The 25142-nt window shown below is 41.3% G+C and overlaps 1 protein-coding gene and 1 pseudogene across 1 annotated transcript in view; one reads left to right on the top strand and one right to left on the bottom strand.

The window, feature by feature from the left end:
• The window catches only part of GNA14 (G protein subunit alpha 14), a 193769-nt gene that overhangs the window by 121137 nt on the left and 47490 nt on the right, over positions 1 to 25142 (bottom strand). The gene's annotated exons all lie outside the window — the stretch shown is intronic.
• Positions 5153 to 5245, top strand: LOC137228434 (U6 spliceosomal RNA; annotated as a pseudogene).

Raw genomic sequence — 25142 nt, 5'->3', positions numbered from 1 at the left:
CACAGTGAAAAGATGTAGTCTACGAACCGGCAAGGAGGCCTTCACCAGACGCAGAATCTGCTGGCACCTTGACCTTGGACTTCCCAGCCTCCAGAACGGTGAAAGGCTTATGTTGTTCATAAGCCACCCAGTCTACGGTATCCTGTTATAGCAGCCTAAATGGACTGGTGTTGGGGGCAGGGGAGTGCGGGAGATGAGAAAGCAAATATAGTAAAATTAAATAATTGGATATTTTAGGTTTTAAAAAAAGCAGGTGATGATTGTATGCTCTTTTAACTTTCCTACAGGTTTGAAAATTTTCAAAACAAAAGAGTTGGAGAAAAAAGTATCATATCTTCACGTGCACAAGGCAACATGCAGCACTACTGTTTGTTAATGTGAAGAAGTGAAAACTGCCCCCATGTACAAAGAAATGTGTATTTGTTGGATGAAATGTTTCATAGCAATGAAAAGGAGTGCTTTTCATTCTACTCTAATGGGATCTAGTGTAGAGTCACATAGATGGGTCTTTTCTTTTTTTTTTCAAGTCTCTAAGTGCAGGCAACCCTCTTTTATTTTTTTTAATAACTTTTTTTAACATCTTTATTGGAATATAATTGCTTTACAATGGTGTGTTAGTTTCTGCTTTATAACAAAGTGAATCAGCTATACATATATCCCCATATCTCTTCCCTCTTGCGTCTCCCTCCCACCCTCCTTTTCCCACCCCTCTAAGTGGTCACAAAGCACCAAGTTGATCTCCCTGTGCTATGCGGCTGCTTCCCACTAGCTATCTATTTTACATGTGGTAGTGTATATATGTCCATGCCACTCTCTCACTTTGTCCCAGCTTACCCTTCCCCCTCCCCACGTCCTCAAGTCCATTCTCTATGTCTGCGTCTTTATTCCTGTCCTGCCCCTAGGTTCTTCAGAACTTTTTTTTTTTTTAGATTCCATATATATGTGTTAGCATACGGTATTTGTTTTTCTCTTTCTGACTTACTTCACTCTGTATGACAGTCTCTAGGTCCATCCACCTCACTACAAATAACTCAATTTCGTTTCCTTTTATGGCTGAGTAATATTCCATTGTGTATATGTGCCACATCTTCTTTATCCATTCATCTGTCGATGGACACTTAGGTTGCTTCCATGTCCTGGCTATTGTAAATAGAGCTGCAGTGAACATTGTGGTGCATGACTCTTTTTGAATTATGGTTTTCTCAGGATATATGCCCAGTAGTGGGATTGCTGGGTCGTATGGTAGTTCTATTTGTAGTTTCTTAAGGACTCTCCATACTGTTCTCCATAGTGGCTGTACCAATTCACATTCCCACCAACAGTGCAAGAGGGTTCCCTTTCCTCCACACCCTCTCACATAGATGGGTCTTATAAAGCAGTGCCGAGTGAAAGATAAATATATAAATCAAAGGAGGTTGCCAAATGAGTCTTACATACCATTTACTTCCACATTCATTTTTAAGTACACACAAAATGTGGTACTTCACAGTTACATAGCTATGAAATATATGGAGAATGGCTTCAAAGAATCCATGGTGGCTACATCCAGATGGATGTTAATGGGAGGGGGGGTAATCATGAGGGCAAAGGAGGGGCCATGACAGAGCTTAAAGATGACACTGATGAAAGCAATCCAATTCTGAGCACTACATCTGGGGAAGGTGTTATTTCTATTTTCTTAACCTAATGGATCAATGTTTTAGAAAGGAAGAGAATGCACTCATCATAAAACTAGTTCGTTCCAGGCCACCACCAAAACATCACAACGCGTCTGCATTTGTGTCAGCAAATCCCAGAGAACCAGCCTTCCGCCTTCTTGCAGCCCAGGCCGGTCACCACCGTGTGCGCTCAGTTCCCCACCTTCTCGCTCCTAACCAGTCCCAGGTTTCTCAAATCAGAAGCTTGGGTGGAAACTGCCTCCTAAGTAACTAATATGCTACACACACATTCCACAGGTCTCTTTTCTTTTTCATTACGGGAATCAAGCAAGGTCTTCAAGGCCATGACCCTTTAACAGCCCTTCATTTTGACATGGGTTACAGCCAATGTAGAAATAAACCAACGGGATAGGGATGCCCCTTCCCCACAGCCCCTGCCCTGTGTCTGAGGAGGCACGCAATACATGCATATACTGAAGAAATGAACGAATGAAGAAGTGAATGAGAAAGAAAGGAGAAGGGAGAGAGAAAAAAGGATGATAGAAGCAGAAAAAGAAGCAACCGACTCAGTGGGACTATGTGAGCTGAAAGAACCGGCCACAACTCCCAGACTTATAGCCGAGAGTATAATAATTCTGGCCCACTGGGAACATAACCAGAACCCGATGTGTATCAATAAAATCACAGGGAAGGCAGAGAAGACCACCTTGGTCTTCCCAGTGTTTTCATGGACCAGGGCCAAGTACAGACATTCTGCTGAGCACTCTCACTCCATAATGACTCAAACAATGTTTCATTAAAAACAAAATATTGGTTAGCAGGGAATATGAATGGCCCACATTAGGGAGCCTTTCTGGGGATGAAACCGTCTTTTCAATGACTAACCAAAAATATGATGGAAAAACAAGAGCAGGCCTGGAATAAATGATACAAATAAATGGTACAAAGAAGTCAGCCAAGTTTAAAACTGTTCTTCCTCCAGTGGCACAAGAGGTGCAGTGGTTAACAGATAATTATTTCATAGGAGAAAACAGCACCACAGAAAGGCAGGCTACCTTTCATTTTCATCACTCAACTAGACAATCCCTAATCAAGAACGAAGAGGGAAAAAGACACGTTCTCCAAAAACCCAGGGTATCATTTGCACAATATTTTTACATTAGCAATTAATAATCACATATTTGAGGGGGGAATCGGAGGGACCTTAGGGATTATTCTACCCAACCCCCTCATTTTGTCAATGAGCTCAGAAAGCTAAATGCCTTCCCTGATGCCTTATAATGATTTAGAACCGCAACATAGGACTCCGACTCCAAGTCTCATAGTTTCCACCTGACACCACATCACTCCTCCTTTATAATTCTTCAGCCTCTGAAATCTAAGTTTCCCAGTCTCTGAGGCTTCTGTTAGGAAACTAATTTTTTTATTATTCTTAAGAAAATTAAGAGTATTTCCACCTAGATTGTATAGCTCATAAAATGGAAGTGTTATTAATACTCTCAGGTGTGGTCATGGTGTTTTGTTTTTGTAGAAGAATGTTCTTAATTAAGAAGCAGTGGAGATGCCCTGCCATGATGTCTGCAACTAACTTTCAAATGGTTCAGCAAAACAGAATAGATAGATATAGACAGGTAGATAGATAAATATAACAAAATGTTTAAAATTATTGAATTTAGATAGACGAGAAGGGGAGTTCATTATACCATGGCTTTGATGTTTTTATTTTTTAAAATGTTGCATAATAAAAATGAGGAAATGTAGCTATGTTTTCAAAACTCATTATTTTAAAGCATTTCCAGTTTTAAGTAATAGACTTCGACTCTGTGCCCAGCTGCTCAGATACCTCATGTGACACAGCTAACCAGGCCTTCCAGGGGAGGGGGTTTATGGGGTTCCCAGATAGTATGTCTAAACCTAATTACAGCAAAATCATGTCTAGAAAGTGTGTGTAGGGAGTGGTAGAAACCAGGTGAGGTTGTCCACTCAGCGTAGATGAGGAGACCTTGGACCCAGGTGTCCCTGCTTGCTGCTCCTCCCATAAAAGGCTGGGGTGGGGATGGAGACTGGGGCCTGCCTTCTATAGAAAGGCAGAAGAAGCCTACAAAAAACAGAATTCAGACACTCACGACCGTTGTTTTCCTCTGTATTCTAAAGCAACCCCGTGTTGTATCTCCCCTAGGAAGTACTGTTAGTGAAAATGGAAACCCTGCCCCGAGCGTCATGAGCAGGTGGACCTGAATATCTGGGTCTTGTCCGGTGCTGCCTGCCTTTGTTCTTCCTCTTATCTCTGAGCCTGATTTAAAGTCTGTTGCTCTCACCACTTTCACATGAACCAGAAGAAATACTGTCTCTTGGGATTCTTGGCTAGGACTCCACAAATTCCTCTGAGCCTCCACTCGTGTTGCTCCAGAGAGCTGCCTCAGCCAGAATGATAATTCTCAAATGTTTAGTCTTCCCTCCCAAAGCTTTCACAAATACAAACTTAGATCAGAATTTTTTCAGAGCTTTTACACAAAGATTTAAACAAGCTTCACAAGTGTCACTCTGTACCCATTATAATATATGGCATTGTTCCCTCTAGGCCTCTAAAGGCACCTCCATGCAGGGCTGACAGTAAGGATGGCGTGCGTTAAGCTGATCACACCTGGTCTCATCCATCCCTCTCTGTTGGGTCAAAATACCTTCCCAGACTAGTTGAACAAACTTGTTTACTGCGATACAGAAATCCCTCTGTAGAGGCCAGAGATAAGAAATCTTTTAAAGGGGGGAAGGGTGAGGGTGAATCAGAAAAAACACTATAACATGCCAAGCAAGTGATACCAATATTTCACAGTTTAACAAAATGTTCACCCATCAACAGAGGAAGGGATAAACAAAATGTGGTATCTGCATACAATGGAATATCACTCAGCCTTAAAAAGGAAGGCAATTTTGATACATGCTGCAACACAGATGAACCTTAAAAACATTATGCCAAGTGAAATAGGTCAAACACAAAAGGGAAAATATTATATGATTCCACTTATACAAGGTACCTAGCTAGAATAGCAAATTCATAGAAACAGAATGTAGAATAAAGGTTTCCAGGAGCTGGGTTAAGAGCAATGGAGAGTTACTGTTTAATGGGTACAGACTTTCTCTTTGGGATGATGAAAAAGTTCTGTAAATGGATAGTGGTGATGGTTGCCCAATATTGTAAATGTACTTAATGACTGAGTTGTACATCTTAAAATGGTTTAGTAAATTTTTTTTTTTTTTTGCAGTACGCGGGCCTCTCACTGTTGTGGCCTCTCCCATTGCGGAGCACAGGCTCCGGACGCGGAGGCCCAGCGGCCATGGCTCACGGGCCCAGCCGCTCCGCGCATGTGGGATCTTCCCGGACCGGGTCACACAAACCCGTGTCCCCTGCATCGGCAGGCGGACTCTCAACCACTGCGCCACCAGGAAAGCCTGTAAATTTTGTTATATATATTTTATCACAATAAAAAATGGTGGTGCTCACTTCTGCAGCACATCCACTAAAATTGGAACAATACAGGGAAGATTAGCAGGATGACACTCAAATTCGTGAAGTATTCCATATTTTTCTAAAAATATTGAATCACTATGATATACAGCTGAAACTAATAATAATATTGTAAATCAACTACACTTCAATTTTTAAAAATATGTTTTATAATAAGTGTTTCCTAACACTTAAGTCAATACTTAGCACAAAACTCAGGAAGCTAGGATGTGATTCCATTTTCCTTTAGCTAGCTAACTTATTAGTACACTAACAAACATCAAATCTATATCTTATTTTCCTGTTGCCTAGTTTCTACCAGTCAAAAGGGGCCTTACAGAGGGGTCTTTCTTTCTTAGGAAATCTCTCCTCTTTTGCACTGCTTCATCCTTCACTTTGGGATAAAGCTCAAATGATGTATTGGGTACATACCTTTTGGCCAACCCAATATTATTGACTTTCTTTGGAGGATTTCAAAGCTTGATGGACTAGGACATTTTCAACCCACAGTCAAGATTTTAGCCACATGAATTACCCATATGTGTTTTTAGAAATAATTCCCTCTAACATCCTATGAGTCTGTAGATGTTTCTGGAATAGCTGCTTATGGGATTTCGTTAGAAAACTTCAGCAGTTGTGAAAAAGTAAAATCATAGGCTAACGCTATGTATTCAGAAAACTCGGAAACCACTGAGTTCAAATAACTGAACAAAATTCGACAATAGGATCTTGAGATCCAAGAGTGTGAATGGCTTTGTGCTAGGGTCCTGAAGATACACCATCCCTTCTCTCAAGGACACTGTGTGAGTAGGCAAGGCATATAACAACACATCATTTAAATACATTTAGAAAGTAGTGTGTGATTAAGTGCCACATTGAATGGAACAGGTAAGTGCTTGGAAAGTCTAGGGAGAAAGAAAGAGTAGAGTCTGAATAGTCCTAACAAGGACGGAGCACCTAAAGTGGGTAAGGGATGAGGGCTAGAAGCAAGGAAGCTACTTGAAGAACACAAATGAAGGGACAGAATCCAAAATAATTATCACATATGAGGGAGGAGGAGGGCAAAGAAGGGAGCCACGAAGCTAGAGTAAGGCATTTATTCTAGGAAGTAGAAAGTAACAGGAAAAAGGGAGGCAGGAACCTACTGAGGTAGTGAAGAGGGAGTGGTTTGAATGATTGAAACATTCAAACACTAGCATCTGGCAAAAGCCCCAAGTGCCGGAACACACCTATTAGCTACCAAGTTCTGCTGGAAATTTTACAACAAAAAATACCATATTTAAACAACAAGGTCCTACTGTATAGCACAGGGAACTATATTCAATATGCCGTAAACCAAAATGGGAAAGAATATTAAAAAAAAGAATGTCTATATGCGTATAATGGAGTCACTGCTGTATAGCAGAGATTGGCACAGCACTGTAAGTCAACTATAGTTCAATTTAAAAAAAAAGGTTTTTTAAATACCATACTTGTGTCTATTGGGTAGGTGGTGAGTTGAGAGATGATATCAAAATCTACACCTGCTTATGACAGTGTGTTGTGCATATAAATATTTTTTAAAATGCCATACTTGTTTCATGCTTGATTCAACCTATATTTACAATCATTCTTTTTTTTTTTTTTTTTTGCAGTACGCAGGCCTCTCACTGTTGTGCCCTCTCCCGTTGTGGAGCACAGGCTCCGGACGCGCAGGCTCAGCAGCCATGGCTCACGGGCCCAGCCGCTCTGCAGAATGTGGGATCTTCCCGGACCGGGGCACGAACCCGTGTCCCCTACATCGGCAGGCGGACTCTCAACCACTGCGCCACCAGGGAAGCCCTACAACCATTCTTGACATTAAAAGCTAAGTTTTTAAATTGTAAGATCAAATAACTTTATGTTTAGAATTTTTGTTTTATTTTTCAAAATGAAAATTCCAATTAAGCCACCCCTACCCCCAGTATTTAGTATAAAATATTGGGACCCATTCTAATTAGGGTCACTTTAAGTAGTCTTTTTCCTAAATCGACCATTTTCAGATCATGGGGCCTCCTATAGGTCTTAACTAGTTTATTCCAGCCCCAGCCAGAGTTAGAGGCCAATACCAGATTACTAGGCTTCTGGGAGCAAACACTGGTAGCTGTTATCAAATGCCCACCAACCTCAGAGTCTGTATGAAACCAATCGGACATTTGGGTTGTTCACACAAATGCAGTTGCCCAGTGGCAAGGGATTAAAGTCTCAAACTCTCACCAGATACTATTGCCCCGCAAATGTCAACCTAGGGACTAAAACCAAACAAGGAAGAGATCCGTGGATCAAGGCGACACCATCGTCTCAACAATGGAATCTAATATAGATCCTTTATTCTCTTCACAGCTCATGCTATATATTATCATTAGGAGGGAGGCTCTGAATCAGTTTCCTTAGAATGTGAGTCTGTTTCCATGGTGACAAGAGTGTGCTCCTTTAAACCCCGGGACAAATGAATGGAGCATTCAGTAAGTCAGGCAATTTCTGGGTATTTTCAAAGCCTCAGAACAGACAGATAATGGCTCTAAGTCTTACCAAACATTGATTTGTTTCATTTCTAAGTGCAGAGGAGGCCAATGACGGAGAAATATATAAGAACTGCATCCCAAACCAATATTGACCCTGGATCAAGTGTAAAATAAGCCTGATTCTCAGAGGGGCTTATCTTGTCAAATGAAATTACACTGGCTTCACCCTGGCTGGCACTGACATTGTAATTGTCATGCACTCAGGCAGAACACAGCAAAGGGAAAAAAATTTTTAACGAGATTTTTCCTATCAATCCAACTGAAGTGGTACTTTCTAAATACCAAGGATGGTTAATCTCCTATTTTCAAATGGTGACGATGCGCTCAAGAATCTAAATAATTTTTTAAAGTCTATATAATCCTTTCTTTTGTGAACTACCTATTAGACAATTTTCTATGGAGTGCAACTTTGGGTCTTGCCACTATATATGTTCGTTTGTTAGAGTTCATGTAGAATTGCTTTAAAGAAAGACCAGCGCTACTTTTTTTTTTTTTTTTTTTGTGGTACACCGGCCTCTCACTGCTGTGGCCTCTCCCGCTGCAGAGCACAGGCCCCGGACTCACAGGCCCAGCAGCCATGGCTCAGGAGCCCAGCCGCTCCACGGCATGTGGGATCTTCCCGGACCGGGGCACGAACCCGCGTCCCCTGCATCGGCAGGCGGACTCTCAACCACTGTGCCACCAGGGAAGCCCCCAGCGCTACTTTTACAGACTCTTGGCGAAACTTGACTTGAAGTTGGATGGCCATGGATTAGGAAGGGTCTTGTCAGGAAGTACAATTTTCACAAAACAATGTTAAACCCATCCCTCAGCTCATTTGATCTGTTTATCTTTAAAATACGAATCTGCCCTTTTTCAACAACAGAAAACCCTCACCAGACAATATGCCTCAAAGTACCTTCCATCAGATCCTTATCAAACTCTTTTCTCGAGAAATGTCCTCAGATAATTGTTTGAAGGACACAGCTTCAACCAGGATTGTGGTTCTCAATCCTGGCCACACTTTGGAATCACCTGAAGAGTTTAAGATAGAAGATCGGTGCAAGGTGGGGTCCAGGCAGGATATTTTTAGAAAGCCCCCCTGGTGATTCTAAGGTACAGCCCAGGTTGAAAACCACTGACATGCAGAGGCTGTCAGTACAGTTAGACCTAATGAGCTCTTTTTAAAGCCTTATTACTACGCAAGTTATACACGAATATATTATACATGAATATATCTTTCGTTACTTAAAAAGTTAAAATATTACAGCTAAATCCTGCCTTGGCCACCTCCACTGCTCCCCTGCCCAAACCCCAGTCCCTTCTCAGTTATGGGTGTTCTTCCAGAACTCTTTCTATTTATTTGCATACATATGTATTTTCACAGATATATTAGTGAATATACATATATATGAAAATACATGTACATTTCATTTTTCAAAATAATTTTTTAAATTAACTAATTTATTTCTTTTTGGCTGTTTTGGGTCTTCGCCACTGCATGTGGGCTTCCTCTAGTTGCGGAGAGCGGGGGCTACTCTTCCTCGCAGTGAAGGGGCTTCTCATTGCGGTGGCTGCTCTTTGCTGTGGAGCACGGGCTCTAGAGGGCAGGCTCAGTAGTTGTGGTGCACGGGCTCAGTTGCTCCACAGCATGTGAGATCTTCCCGGACCAGGACTTGAACCCGTGTACCCTGCATTGGCAGGCTGATTCTTAACCACTGCGCCACCAGGGAAGTCCCTCAAAATAATTTTTAACATGTGTCATACCACACGTATTATTCTGCTGCCATGTTTTCACTTAATAATATGCCTTTGAGCTCTTTCCAGGCGGTACTTCTCAGCCTCATTATTTGTAACTGGTGCACAGTAGGAACATGGCATAGTTATTTTTAGAAGCCATTCCTCTAAATCCATGCCATCCAATATGGTAGCCACTAGCTACAGGTGGCTGTCGAATACTTGAGCGAAGCTGGTATGAGCTGAGATGTGCCGTACGTACAAAATACATGCCAGATTTTGAATACTTACTAAGAAAAAATATATACGTTATCTTGTTAATAATTTTTTAATCTTAATTGTATGTTGAAAGGAAAATATGTTGGATATATTGGATCAAATAAAACATTAAAATCAATTTCACCTGTTTTTACTTTTATTAATGCAATCATTAGAAAACATAAAATTACTTATGTGGCTCACATTATATTTCTATTGAACGGTTCTGTTTTAAAAGATGGGCGTTTAGGATATTTGCCGTTCATCTGACATTACAAGGAAAGTGCCCCAGTAGCATTCTTATACATCAGTGGCCCTCAACAGGAAGCAATTTTGCTCCCCTGGGCACATTCGGCAATGTCTGGACACATTTTTCGTTGTCACAACCGGGGTTACCATTGGCATCTAGTGGGTAGAGGCCAGGGATAGTGCTAAACATCCTACAATGCACAGGACAGCTTCCCAAAACAAAGAATCGTCTGGCCCGAAATATCAGTAGTGCTAAGGCTGAAAAACCCAGCTATGCATGAATCCTTGTCCACATATGGAAGTGTTTCTCAAAGGTAGACCTGAAGTCAAAAAACTGCCTGTGCTTCTGAAACACTGAGACACCACAAAAACTGCCCTCCGGAGTGGATATGCCAGTCAGCATATCTCATCAGCAGTGCGTGGAAATACTCAAATTAATCGTAAAAGAACAAATAACCCAACCAAGAAAAGTTCAAAAGGCTTCAAAATGTCCACTCAATATTGTAAGTTCTTACTCTCATCACCAGGAATGACAATACAACTCTAAGTCCCAGAGTTTTAAGTAATATTGGGACGTTTAACCTACTCCCACCCTTTTAAAAACTGTCTTCTTTGCTCTCAGAACATAAATCATTTGGGGCCCTAGCATAGTTAATTTATAACTAACTAAACAACTAACTAGTATATCTCTCTGCTTTTCAAATGTGGCTAAAATTTGAATCTTGGAAGAGTGAACTGCAAATCTCAAATACTTTGCTAATGTTTAAAAAATAACTTGTATTTATCTTACACCCTCGTCCAGAGCCCTAGAGCACTGTCTGTTTTCCCAGCAAATGTCACCCTTGGAATGACCTTCATGTATAGTAACTGATAATACAAGCCATGTGCCAGGATCAGGTGTTTGTTCTCCAAGGTACCATATATTTTTTAGTTAGAAATTATCCTGCCAAACAAGGCCGCACGTAGAAATACATTACAGATCTTAATCTGTTAATGCAAACGCAGAGGTAATGTTGATTTGAAATGCATTGTTCCTATACTTACATTTTACCTACTCTTTTTTAGAAAACAAGATTATTAACCTTCTCCAATTTTCAATTTCCATATTTACAAAAATGCAAACTGTAGCAAACATGGTTCATGTTCCAAGTTCTCCGCATGACAAGTGTAAGGTACTCTACAGCCATAAAGCTCTTTAGGAGAACTGTGACTCTTATAAGCTTCCTCTGTTATGAACTCCTCATAAAGAACTAATTTTAACTTTCTTCCTGGAGTGAACTTGAATCATGAATTCATTCTCAGTATGAGAGCACGCAAAATGAGACAAGCGCTAGAAACAATACAATTAGTTCTGACTTACCACCATTTCTCCCACACAGGTTTTAAAAAGTATGTTTTTAGGGGGCAGTTTTCAGAGTTAAAGTATTCAAACTGTGGCCAGCAAGCGCTGTGATGACATTTACCATGTCTTGGTCTAAACTGATACTTATTTTTTGTTTTTTTGCGGTACGCGGGCCTCTCACTGTTGTGGCCTCTCCCGTCGCGGAGCACAACCTCCGGACACGCAGGCTCAGCGGCCATGGCTCACAGGCCCAGCCACTCCGAGGCATGTGGGATCCTCCCGGACCGGGGCACGAACCCGTGTCCCCTGCATCGGCAGGCGGACTCCCAACCACTGCGCCACCAGGGAAGCCCCTAAACTGATACTTATTGACTTTCATATTTGGGGCCTAAAAGATTCCAGATAATAAAAGAAAAAAGAAGGGGAGGAAGAGGAGAAAGACAGAGGAAAGGCTGGACTGGAAACTCCTTGAGGAAACAGCATCATCTTTCTTGTTTATCACTTCACCCACAGCTCCTAGCCCAGGTCTCAACATAGCTAACATAACTCAAACACATGATTAAAGAATACAAGATAGAATACACACTACTATATATAAAATAGATAACCAACAAGGACCTGTAGAGCACAGGGAACTATACTCAATATTTTGTAATAACCTATAAGGGAAAAAATCTGAAAAAGAATCTATATATGTGTATATAGATATGTGTACTATCTATGTGTATCTGAAACTAACATGATACTGTAAATCAACTATACTTTAACAACCAAAAAAAAGAATGCAAGGCGGAGAAAAATAATTACCCATGTTAAAAAAAAAGCACACAAGTTAGACTAAGATACTGGTTCAGAAGCACAAATGAGGATCTGGCCAAATTAGGAGTACTGGATAGGCTGGCAGAGGGTAAGCAGAGCCCCAGTCATTCTGAGGAGGCAACACTAACTGTGCCTTCTGGGGGCGCAGCGGTGGGTAGGGATAGTCAAGTCTCTCAGAATCGGTCAGGGGGCCCTTTCTTGTTCTGCCACTGCTCACCCTTGGCAGCCTGCTCAGAGCAGACAGGCCTGCGCCCAGCAAACCTTTTTTGGCTGCCGGGTGGAGGCAGCAAAGATGCAATTTAGACATTAGAGTGGCCCTTCAGCAAGCCTTCATGGGATTCAATTGGTAAAGCGAATGTCACACCACTTCTGAGAGCAGCAGAGCGCTCTGCTACTTGAGTCTCGTGGAACTTCACATCAGACAAGTTTGCCGGGCCTTCCATTTAGCCGAGCCTTGATGAGGAACCCAAGTCCCACACGCCCACTCTTATTTCGTTAAAGAGCCCTACTGGTCCAGATGCATCTTAAGCTGTAAGGTCACCATAATCTCATATTAGAACATTTTCATTATCCCAAAAAGAAACCTTAGACCCACGAGCAGAGATTCCCCATGCCATTACCACGCCAGCCCAGGCAACACTAATCTTTCTGTTTCTAGAGATTTTGTTATTCAGAACACTTCAGGATGGGATCACGTAACATGTGCTCTTTTGTGACTGGCTTCTTTCGATGACCATAACGTTGTCTGAGGTTCATCAATGCTATAGCACGCATTAGTACTTCATTCCTTTTTATTGCCAAATAATATTCTATTGTATGGCTATGCCTATTTCATGTATCCATTCTTCAGTTAATAGACTGGGTTGTTTCTACTTTTTGGCTATTATGAACATTCATGTGCAAGTTTTTGAATGGACCTAGGTTTCAATTCTCTTGGCTAGATACCTAGGAATAGACTTGCTGGGTCATATATTAGCTCCACGTTTAACATTTCGTGGAACTGTCCAAGAGTTTTCTAACATGGCTGCATCTTTTTATATTCCCAGTAGCAATGTACAAGTCCTCAAATTTTAATGTTTCTGAATATGGGTACAATTTATAATCCATGTGCATATTTAATATAGTGATCTTTTCCTTACTTTCTTTAATAGCTGTCTGTTATTAAGTTAATGGTGCACTTTAAATTAGTGGTATCCTAGAATAAGGGAGATAATGATATAGTAATAATTCACTGAGCCTCAACCAAGTACTAGGCACACCTTGTTTAATGCTCATTTACCCTGTAACAGAGGTATTACCTTAATTTGTAGATGAGGAAACTGAGGTTCAAAAATGGGCCATAATTCCACCATTAAAAAGTCTATAAATAACAAATGCTGGAGAGGGTGTGGAGAAAAGGGAACCCTCCTACACTGTTGGTGGGAATGTAAATCGGTACAACCACTATGAAGAACAGTATGGAGGTTCTTCAAAAAATGAAAAATCGAGTTGCCACATTATCTAGCAATTCCACTCCTGGGCATATAGCTGGACAAAACTATAATTCAAAAAGATACATGCACCCCTATGTTCATAGCAGCACTATTCAATAATAGCCAAGACATGGAAACAACCTAAATGTCCATCGACAGATGAATGGGTAAAGTAGATGTGATATCTATCTATCTATCTCACAGTCATAACAAAAAGAATGAAATAATGCCATTTGCAGCAACATGGATGGACTTAGAGATTATCATACTAAGTGAAGTAAGTCAGAAAGAGAAAGAGAAACAGCATATGATATCACTTATATGTGGAACCTAAAATGTAACACAAATGAACCTATGTACGAAACAGAAACAGACTCACAGACAGAGAACAGACTCGTGGTTGCCAAGGTCAGGGCGGAGAGGGATGGACTGGGAGTTTGGGGTTAGTAGATGAAAACTATTGTATAAAAAATAGATAAACAACAAGGTCCTACTATATAGCACATAGAACTATATTGACTACCCTGTGATAAACCATAATGGAAAAGAGTATAAAAAAGAATGTGTGTGTGTGTGTATATCACTTTGCTGCACGGCAGAAATTAACACAACACTGTAAATCAACTATGCTTCAATTGAAATAAAAAGGGCTGGGCTTCCCTGGTGGCGCAGTGGTTAACAATCCGCCTGCCAATGCAGGGGACAAGGGTTCAAGCCCTGGTCCGGGAAGTTCCCACATGCTGCGGAGCAACAAAGCCCGTGGGCCACAACTACTGAGCCTGCGCTCTAGAGCCCGCGAGCCACAACTACAGAAGCCCGCGTGCCTAGAGCCCACGCTCCACAACAAGAAAAGCCAACGCAATGAGAAGCCCGCGCACCGCAACGCAGAGTAGCCCCCGCTTGCCCCAACTAGAGAAAGCACGCATGAAGCAAGGAAGACCCAACGCAGCCAAAAATAAGTAAATAAAATTAATTAATTTAAAAAAAAGAAAAGAAAAAGGGCCATAATTATATAGTCTCTGCCACTGCACCATGGTAGTATTAGCATTTGAACTTGGGTTGATTTTCTGCCAAAGTCCAATTTTCCTCTATACCTTCTCACTATTGTTCAAAGATGAGCAAGGGATAATATGTACTTTCTATGATTTCACAATCTCTGAGACACATAAATACATAAATAAATGAATACAAAACAGGCTGTGATAAGTACTCAATCAAAGGAATTCTAAAAGTACTCTGTGTGGCCAGAGATCAAATTATACAGGAAATATTGGAATCTTGGGATAAGTGGTATTTAAGGTGGGTTTTGTTTGGCAGGTGTGGGTAGAATCAATGCTCTAAGACTGTGCCATCCAATATGGTAGCTATCAGCCACATGCAGCTATTGAGCACTTGAAACATGACTAGTCCAAATTGGGAAGTGCTGTAAAAACACACTGGATTTCAAAGGCTTAGTATTTTAAAAGAAGAATGTGAACTATCTCATTAATAACGTTTATATTGAGTACATGTTGATAATATTTTGGACATACTGAGTTAAAAATATATTATTACAATTTCACCTATTTATCTTTTTACTTTTTTTCCTATCTTTTTACCTTTAAAAATACGATTAACAGAACATTAAAATTATCTAGGTGGCTCATATTTTTATTGGACAGTGCAGCTCTAAGAAATAAAGATGGCAGAGAATATGCCGGGATCATCGATTGCTATCACTGAAAAATCCAAGAGGTGTAACAAGAAACAAACTTGAGAAAGAAGGTGAAGGTCTAACTATTTAGGGCTCAGGTGCCCTGCAGTGCCAAGCAGTTTGAACTTTGGTCTGGATGTAACAGAGAGTCAAAGGTTTTGAAAGGGGAGTGAAATCATCGGGTCTGTGCCTTAGAAGGCGGATGTTGGCAACCCTTAGCCAATAGCATTGACAGAGGTGACCAAACCAAAACCCACCCCACAACTCTCCAAACTCATAAAAATGCTGGATCAAGTGTAATGCCACAAGAATACACAGCCAAACTTGGAAAAGCAGGAAAAGGAATTCCCAGCTGCCATAAACAGAAGCAATTAAATACCAGAGCAATGGGTCAAGAAGCTCAGGTGTGTTGGAACAGGACACAGGCCATTAGATCTGGGGGCTGAGGCTTTCACATCTGTGTGGGGAGAGGAGCCCAGGTCACTGCCCTGCACAAAAAGGGATGAGAAATTGAAACACACACGTAAAACTGGCACTAGAAAAAAATTCTGCCGGTGGAGGCAAGGACAGAAGCTTGGACAAGGGATGTCAGTAAAAAGAAAAGGAGCCGGTGTAGGATCCTGTAAAGACAGAGTGCAGGAAAACTGGGAGATGGTGCTGCCTGGTGAGCTAAGCAAAGGCAGTGTCGAGAAGGGGGGGGGGGCGCGCACGGGTGCCAACTGCTGAGCCGTAGTGGAAACAGACAAAGATGAGACAGTGCTTCTGATCTGGTGATTACAGGTTACCCCAGGCCTCAAAGACAGCAGTATCAGCACGGTGGCTGGAACAGAAAAAAGCAAGGGTAGCAAACACGACCTTCTCTGAACGTTTTAGAAGTGACTTGGAGAGACAGGTTGCTGGTCGCTTAAAGAGAGAAACAGATCAAAGGAATTTCTTTTTAGCAGCAAGAGTCATACGGAGGAAGTCAGTCAAACAGAAGAGTGGTTCTAAAGATCAAGGCAAGAAGAAGAATCAACGAAGGAGCAGGTTTAGAGGAGGATAATGACCAAAGATGGAGCCTTCGAAAAGGCAAAAGGTGCTGATGTCCACCAGAGGTTCAAAATGATACTCATTTAAGCCACGGAGCTCTTCTGGAACGGGGAGCACAGCGGCTGAGGGCCTACAACAAGGTTTGATGCTTGGACTGAGACAAGGAAGGCCCCAGGAACAGTGACGAGTGGCAGGGAGGGCCCGGCTGCCATGGACTCCCATAAACACCATCTCAGGTGTGGCCTAAACACTGAGGTTACCCAGGGTTGCCCGAGCTAGGTGCAAAACAGTGGTCACAGAACGTTGAAGAGGTGACGCCTTGCTAAGAATTCAGACTGGGTATGGGAAAAAGTGAAACCAAAACTAGAGAGAAAGACTGGGAGACTAGGCAGACACGGGTATAGAGATGAGGCCACACAATACGACACAGGGTAAAGGCCAGTCTGTGCTGCTTCTACGTTATAAGCAGTTAATAGTCAAAGGAGGAAAAATACTTATTTTGCCATTTATATTTATCCTCAACAGTGTAGTCATTTGAGTAAATGGTAAGCATTATGTCAGTTCATAAGTGGGAAAAGACATAGAAATATTAAAATATAGAACTGTTTTCAACTCTTTTGCTTTTCAGTTTCATCATTCATTCACGTGATCATTCTGGTGTTCCCGTAACATGCCAGTTTCTGGAGGATGAGAATGTGAAGAAGTAGAACGCGCATTTTATTTAACCTGAAACTAAACCTTCATCCTGAGAATTTGAATTCAGTGAGAAAACAGTCATTGGTCCTTTCCTTCAGGAGCTGGAGGAGGGTCACAGATGGACTGAGGAAAGTCGGGGGGCCTTGCCTTTGATGCTAGGGTGTCACATTATAGGAGAGTCTGTCTTCACTTGAGCATGTTTACACTGTGGGAATGTTGGTATTCTAGCAACTGAGGAGCAATTCAAAGGGGCCGCTGAGATCAAAGGACTTGGGGGAAGCCCTGAGCAGTGGGAACTGGAAAGCCTATGACAACTCAGAAGGTTAAGCAGAAAAATCAGGTCATTTGGAAAACTACAGTTGGTCTTCAATGGTAGTTAGTGATTTTTTTGGCCAGCGAGCGATAAGGAATTGAAAAAGGAACAGTCACAGTGGCAACAAATGTTTCACAAGAAAAAAATATCAGCAGAAGAAACACAGACCTAACTTGGAGGGAGGAGAAATTATAAAAGGTGTCTGTACAAGTATTTAGACTGGGAAATAATATCCAAAAAAATTCAGACAAGTCTTACATCTTCCTTCTATCTTGGATTAGTCTTATCTTTCGGACATTTCTCTCTTTCCACCCTCTCTTTCTTTCATAAAATGAAAACAAATATATACTTCTTAGTTCTCCAGACTATGCAATGAGACACTAGTTCCAAGTACCTTCCAAAAGATATCTTACAAGAGGCAGCTTTGCTTCAATATGCAATAAACTGATCTGTGACCTGTGACCCACGGTTTTTAAAAATATTTATGTTAGAATCACAATCTGTAATTAAAAATAGAAATTAACTACAATTAGCTACAAATAAAAAATCTAATTGGTTTGAACTAGCCAAGGTAATGGAGTCTATCAGAGAAATTAAATATTTTAAAGCAGTAAATTAGCCTAAAAGGCATCCAGTGCCTTGCAAATCTCGCAAAAACCTGCTGCCTGCGTGTCTCCTGGGGACTCTGTACATTTTAAAAACGAGGTCAGGCCAGGTCCAATTAGAAGGGTGAATACAGGATGCTTCTGAATGTTTTGGGGTCATAATTTAATGAGCTATAGCAATAATTTGCTAAATGTTCCATTGGTGGCTTCATGGAGATAATATTGTAGGTAGATTAGCACAGGTCTATAAGTGATTAGGACCTGCAGGTATAAGCCATGAATAATAAGCCCACAACACAGTTAGTGCTAAATGAATACTTAGTAACATTTAGTAACGCCATTTCAGCTAAAATTAGATTATAGGTTACTTTAATACCCTGCTTGAAAATTACTTTTCTCAAACCTTGAAAACTTCCAGAGAACAATCTAGGTTGAATCTTTCTGTATAAAGCATGTTGGGGATGCAGGAGAGGGGAGCATTTATAGTGAAGATCTAGGTTTCAGCCTCCACTGGGATATAATCAACCTGTGCTCAAGGAGTTGAATGCCAGTAAGCTGGCTCCACTTCCCAGGGCATCTGCAGGCTCTGTGAGGGAGTGGAGTGGGAAGGAGGGAAGGCAAGGAATGAGCAGTAGAATGAGAAAGATCTTTCATCAAAACCTCTAAGAGACCTGGATGCTTGACATCAGGTGGAGAACCACCATAGCTCAAGACAGTCAGTGGCCCAAAACAACTGGACTTCTTGTACCCTTTAGGTACCGCCATTTGTTTGTTTATTTTAACCTGTGTCTGCTTCTCTGTGGTCACTAGACCAGAGGTTGGGGGAAATTTGGGGGTTGGCATCCTATAGCTCTACCTCGGGGAAGAAGGGAATGCAGCACACAATCAGCTTAGCAAAAGAGTGGACCTGCAAGAAACACAGGGGAGCAAGTTGGCACTGAATATAAACAAGGGTTTGGCGTAAAAACTACTCTCAGCAACAGAGTGATATACTTGACCTTATGGGTATTTAAGGTGTGAAGAAAAAGGCAAAGCAAGGTTGAAAGAAATCACGATTTTCTGTGCCTTACTTCTGAAAGAAAGAACCTGTTTGGTAATTTCGGGTGAAATGAAGAGGTTCTTTTCCAGGTTGCCACGAATTTGGAAAGGTGGTTAAACGTACACAGGAGAACTACTGATAAGAATAATGGAAGAAAAAACATTTACACAACCTGGAATCCATATATTGTATCTACTGTTTTTTCTCTTAATTTGAATAGATGGGAACATAAGGATTAATGTACATATGTATTCTCCTCTCACTTTATAATGGGTGGTAACATAAGGATTCTCATCAGCTGACACTCTCAGAAATATTCACGAATCTTTGAGAATCTCATTACGTGCAATTAACAGTAGCCGTCACATCTGACAAGCTCTGGTATATAATCTCAGTAGCTTTTTGATTTACACTCAATCTCACACAGGCAGGCAGCCCTCCTCCATGTTGAAGCTATGCTATCTGCAACAATGGTCCATCCAACCTTGAGGCAGCAAAGGAAGAGAAGAAGTGCACGTAGGCTCTTACCTGCATTGCCCCAGAAGAGACTCTCTGCTCAAAGCACATGGCTCTGATATAACAGCAAGGGAGGAGGGAAAGCACAGAGGGGCACGAAAAATATTTGGTGTCTGCCAAATATAACTGATGTCTGCCACACACTCCTAACTTACTGAAGAAGTATGAATCCGCCAGACACATGCCTCACTGGGGGTAAAGTAAATAAGGTTACTAAGGACACTTTAACTTCTCTAGAGGATAGTTTGAAATCACCAACCTTATCTAGAGACAAAACATAATGTTTGTGACAAGTTGCGAGAAGGTGATGATTTCACACTTCATGCTGTTGCTCTACATTTAGGGTCGGGGCTTTGGCCCAGGCAAGGTACAGAAAGTAGCTGTTGGGGTCCCCTTTGATTTCAAATCTGGCTAGAATCCAAGTTTCTCAACTTCAAGTCCAATGTCATAAAAACTAGACATTGCTGCCTTCTAGAATGTGGGGCTCCTACTGAAATATCAAAGTCGCCTAAACTTTCCACATGAAAAAAAATTAATTTCAGGTCTTACTTTAGAGTACTGTTAGGCAACCTTGTTAATTAGAATCACCTGGAATGGTTGTTTTGTTTTGTTTTAAAACTAGCGATGTCTGTGCCCCAACTCAGGCCACTTGAGTTACAATGTCTAGGGACAAGCCCAGATAATGATTTTTTTTAAGTTATCTGGGTAATTCTAAGGGGCAATTAAGTCTCAGAATCTCTATTTTAGAAGACAGCCACCCCATCCCCTAGAAATTACCAGTTGTTACTGGTTTTAAGGCCAGAAAGCTTTAAGAAGTAAAATTAATGCTTGGGACCCACCCCAGATAGTCTGATTTAACTGGTCAGAGTGGTGCGGAATGGACACTGGGATATTCCTCAGGTGATTTCACTGTAACGTCAAGCATAAGTACTATTTATGGTGTCACAGTCATCCCTAAACCGCCTTGTCAGGCCAGAGATGGAGTGACTAAAATTGGGGAGAGGGAAGCAGCACCATGTGGTGCTATCCGTGGTGCTGAAATGGAACTGCAAGGAATTTTTAATTGGTAGCAGCAATGAACATTTATTTTCAACTTGATAAAACAAAACCTTCTACTATTTCATATTTTTAATTGAGAGATATAAAAATTCTCCTAAGCACAGAACTACTGGTATGTATATTTTCGGTTCTATGTTATGGTTTGTTAAGGGAGAGAGATTTTGAAAGAAAGAGGATTTGCTTTGCTATTTGTCCAGAGATCAGATAGGGCAAAGATCAAAATAATTATGACTGATGCTCTTGGAAAATCTATACATTTTTATTTTTTAGCTATGATAGTATCCTGAATATTTTTTAAAGTTTTAAATTATTAGAATTTTTAAAAATATAAGATACTTTACTTCCCATCTAAAATTGGAAAGCATAAATGTTTATTGTTTTTATTTTTCTGCTTAAGAAGATGGAAGTGAAATAGTTTGAGAAACAACCTATTTTCACAGAGTAACGTTCATCTTATACTATTTAATGATACTACCACTGAAGATTTCCAGTTGATGCATTTGTGAGCTTCATAAAAAAGGAATTAATATGGTGCTATAACCCCAATAACTAGATATGGCCTAGAGGTTAACGTTTCCCACCTTTCCCTCCACATTCCTTATATAATGACCACAACTGAATTTTCCAGTCAGTCATTTCTTATATTCTCCATGGTCTAAAAACCTACGCTCATTCCCTCAAACGTCTATGCTATATGTTCCATGACTCCATCCAATAACAACTCAGTAACAAAAGGGATGAACACTTTAAACCTTCTCCAGTTTATGACTGTTCTCTGAAACACAGAAAACATTTTCCACAGTGAATTACATTATGAAGATATGAGCCTGATATGCTAACCTGAAAATGCCAAACATCTGAACCCCACCTTATCAGCAAACAGCTCGGAAACATATGCCTCTTCTTTGCTGAATTCTAACCTTTCCCAAAAGGCAGCAGTATGTGCATGCACAAAATCTAATCAATCACACAGGACTTTCCTTTGGAAAGTCAGTTACCTTCCTACTCCTCTACAAGCACTTGGAAACTAAGGGCCTTAGGCTAGACACCCAAAGCAGCACTCGCTAATATGATCCATGGGCTGTTTGAAGAGTTAATGAGGGGAAAAATATCCCTCATCTTAAGTTAAAATCACTCAAGAACTCATTTTACTTATTACCAGGCTGTATAAGCTTGAACACCTGAATTTACTACTTTGGGAAAAAGAAGAGTATCTGCCCCATCCTTTCTTAAACACTCTATACTTCAAAGAAAGAATTTCAGATAAATTCCATTTTCCCCTAAATGAAAGTTCAGAGCTTTGCCAATTTGGTTAGTATAGCAATAAAACAGAGTACAGTTCTCACACCTTGAACACAGCTTATCCTTCATCTGTTCAGACATTTAATGAGTGGGTCTGATAGTCACAAGCCTTTAGTGGATTCAAGTCAAGGTGTTTTTACCAACGCTCAAGTCCAACCATATTTCAATGGGGCCCTCCCCCCGCCAAGGCTGTCATCAGAGAAGACTTCTCTTTGCCAAAAGGGCTCTCAGGAGAGAGTTAGTTTACTGTCAACACAATTAGAATCATTTTAGCATAGCCTCTTTTAAACTACTCGTATTCCCTATCTAAAAACTAAACACTCTGGGAACCTGCCTATTTATTGACCACTTTCAAAGAGGGCTCTGTAGAATCCAGAAACAGGAAGACAGAAAAAGATTTTGAAGGAAGGTCTTTGGAATTTCTGGTCACACTACCGGAGCTCCAGGGGGCTGCTTTGATGGTGAACTCATAACCTTCTCAGGCTACGACAGATCCCAGTACCCCAGTGTCTGGCTCAGCTGCTGACACAGCTCTGCAGTAAATTTGTTTTTCCCATCAAATGATCCAAAACTCTTGTTCTCCAAGGAGTCATGTTTTTTTATGGAAGTAAACAAAGAAATCATAAATACTCCTCTCTCACCATTAAGAGTTCATATCACTTTAATGTGAAGACACTCATCATCAGAGCCCACAAACAGCAGACCAGGGGTGATGGAGTGAAACAATGAATGATCATGGCAATAAGATGAAGTCTTGCCTCGCTTTTATGTGAGGACCTCTGGGACTGTCCTATCAGTGCCTCAGTGGTTTCAGTCTCTCACATAATTCCAGAAAACTGTATTATGTCTAGGGCCAATGACAGTTTTATATCACTTGAAAAACTTGTTTAGAACTTGTTCTACATTGTGTTTCCAATATGACTCAGCTGTTGGAATAAAAATAATGGTGAAAAATCTTAATCTATAATATGAAAGGAACAAGTTTGGTCACAAGTGCTACAATCTTAAATTATAGATTAGCACAGGCTACCTTAAAAGACAAAATTTTAAAAATTGAATGATAATGAAAAAATTAGTTTTGTGCAAGTATATTCAGATCCTCAGTTTGAACAGTAATGACTGTTTTTCCAACACTTATCTCACTTAAAACCTTACCCTCATTTAATGTTTCCCATATTGTAGTTTAGCTGAAATCCTCAAGTGCCTCATTTCTGCACAGATTTTGTCCTTATAAAGAAATAGGTTTCAAACACAAAGAGGATTCATTACCAGAAAAGGGAATGGACCAGTTGGGTAAGAGGGGCAGAGACTATACGTCCATCTAAAATACTCCAGTAAAACTAGAGATCCATCGTTTTCAGAAATAATAAATCCTTCCAAATTGACTGCCATCTCAAAAAAAGCCTCATGGACCTAGAGAACGCCGTGGCCCTTATCCCAGACTATATAAGGTGACACTGGTCATGATGTCTGGGGCAATTGCCAGGTCACTGGTCCTGTCCTATTCCTTGGGAGTCCAACCCTGGGAGGCTGGGAGTGTGATGCGGAGATGGGATAGGCTGTCTCTAACCAGGATCGCTAAGATCCGGTCATTAGTCCCACCCTCTGCCACTCCTGTAAAATTGGGATACCAGATTATGTGGCTAGCCCTCAGGCACCCGGAACAAGTTAGAGGTCTTCACTCTAAGGCTGGGTACAGCCAGCTGAGTGCAAAGGAGCAGGGCAGGTGGGGCTCACCACCGTCTTCAGGTGAGAATGCTTTGTGCCAACATGAACCACTTGCTCTCTCTCACATCCTGCAACCATTCCCCCAAACCCCAATGCTACTGGGCCCAGAAGCTCTAGGAAGCGGGGTGTCCCAAGCCCTCCCCCTCCGCCAACAACAGAGAAGAACAAAGACTTAGAACCAGAGACCAGCTGCTTGTTTCATGTCTGCTCTGTGACCTCGAGCACATTCTTTCAATTTCCCAACAATCAAGTTTCTTCAGTTTTGTAAAGTGATGTTCGCTTTGCAAATTCAAAGGAACTCTTGATGCCTGCAGTCCCTGGTCCTGGGCTTGTCAAAGACCTATTATTCCTCCTTTTAGCCATTTATGGTTGTTTTCTACAGCAGGCTATGCTGAGTGGACCCCAAATTCTCCTCCAAATACTGATATTTTAATGACAGTCTCACAGAGAGATGCAAAAATGGGATTTAATAAGTTTCCCTTGGGCCTGCTGACTGATTTCTTTAGGTCAATAGCTTGTTCAACTGCAAAGTGCTTGGACAGAAGTTATTGCTACGAGTGGCCCATTGGCACTTCCTAGCTCGGACCATTCCTTGCTCCTGGCGATATATTTCTGTCCTTCTCCACGCATCTTGGGGACGTAATGGAACCTAGTTATTTATCCATTCAAAATCTATTATGCACCTATTATCAATCAGGCATTTTGGGATTTGGAATTTTTGTCTTCCTCTGGCAGATCAGAAATATTATAGGTCCACATATGGATTCTTTCAATTCTCATGTAATATATATCATATAACTAGAGTGACCATACGTACTGCTTTGCCCCGGGCAGTCCTAGTTTGTGCCTGTGGTACCAGCATAGCTATTAACAGTGCCCTCATTCACTCTCAGACTGTCCCAGTTTGAGTGATAACTTACATCACCACCAGATAAGCAGATCCACCTGCAGTTCTTGTAGGCTTCGTGTGGGGTGGGAGTGGGGGAGGAGAAGGACCCACATCACAGAGACCACAAGAAGCCTTAGTTATCTGCTAGACCGGCACAAGCTGTGGGAGGAAACTATGAAGGCTGCTGTCACGTTTTAAGAAACATGTTTGGAATCATTTCTTTTCAGACGCAGCCACATAGAGAAGTTGAGAGCATGGACTCCACGGCCAGATAAGCTGGCACTGCCACTTCCAGGCTATGTACACATGGGCAAGTTATATAACCTCTCTGTGCCTCAGTTTCCTCATGTGTAAAGTGAAGTTAATACGAATACCTACTTCGTGAGGTCGTTGTGAATAACACGAGTCAATGGGCCTGTGCATACTAACTGCTGTAAGTGTTTTCTGCCACAGAGGATTGCCCTGGACCCAATCTTAGTCACAGACAACTACACATTGGCCAAACATAAGGAAGGTCCACATTCAGAGGAGATTTGGCGCAAAAGACTTTGGTTTGGGCATTGACAAAATCGACCCAATAAGATTCTCTCTTCCAGGAAATAAATGCTTGATGGACAAGGCAGGTCACTGAAGTTGAATCTCAAGTGACAGGAAGTTATGTTCCCACAGTTTGGCCCAGTCACAGAATCCTTAGGCCCCAAGGTTCCTGAA

This window comes from Pseudorca crassidens, chromosome 7, assembly GCF_039906515.1.
Source record: "Pseudorca crassidens isolate mPseCra1 chromosome 7, mPseCra1.hap1, whole genome shotgun sequence".
NCBI lineage: Eukaryota > Metazoa > Chordata > Mammalia > Artiodactyla > Delphinidae > Pseudorca > Pseudorca crassidens.
The sequence above is the reverse complement of the archived record's forward strand: the minus strand, read 5'-3'. Positions and strand labels throughout refer to the sequence as shown.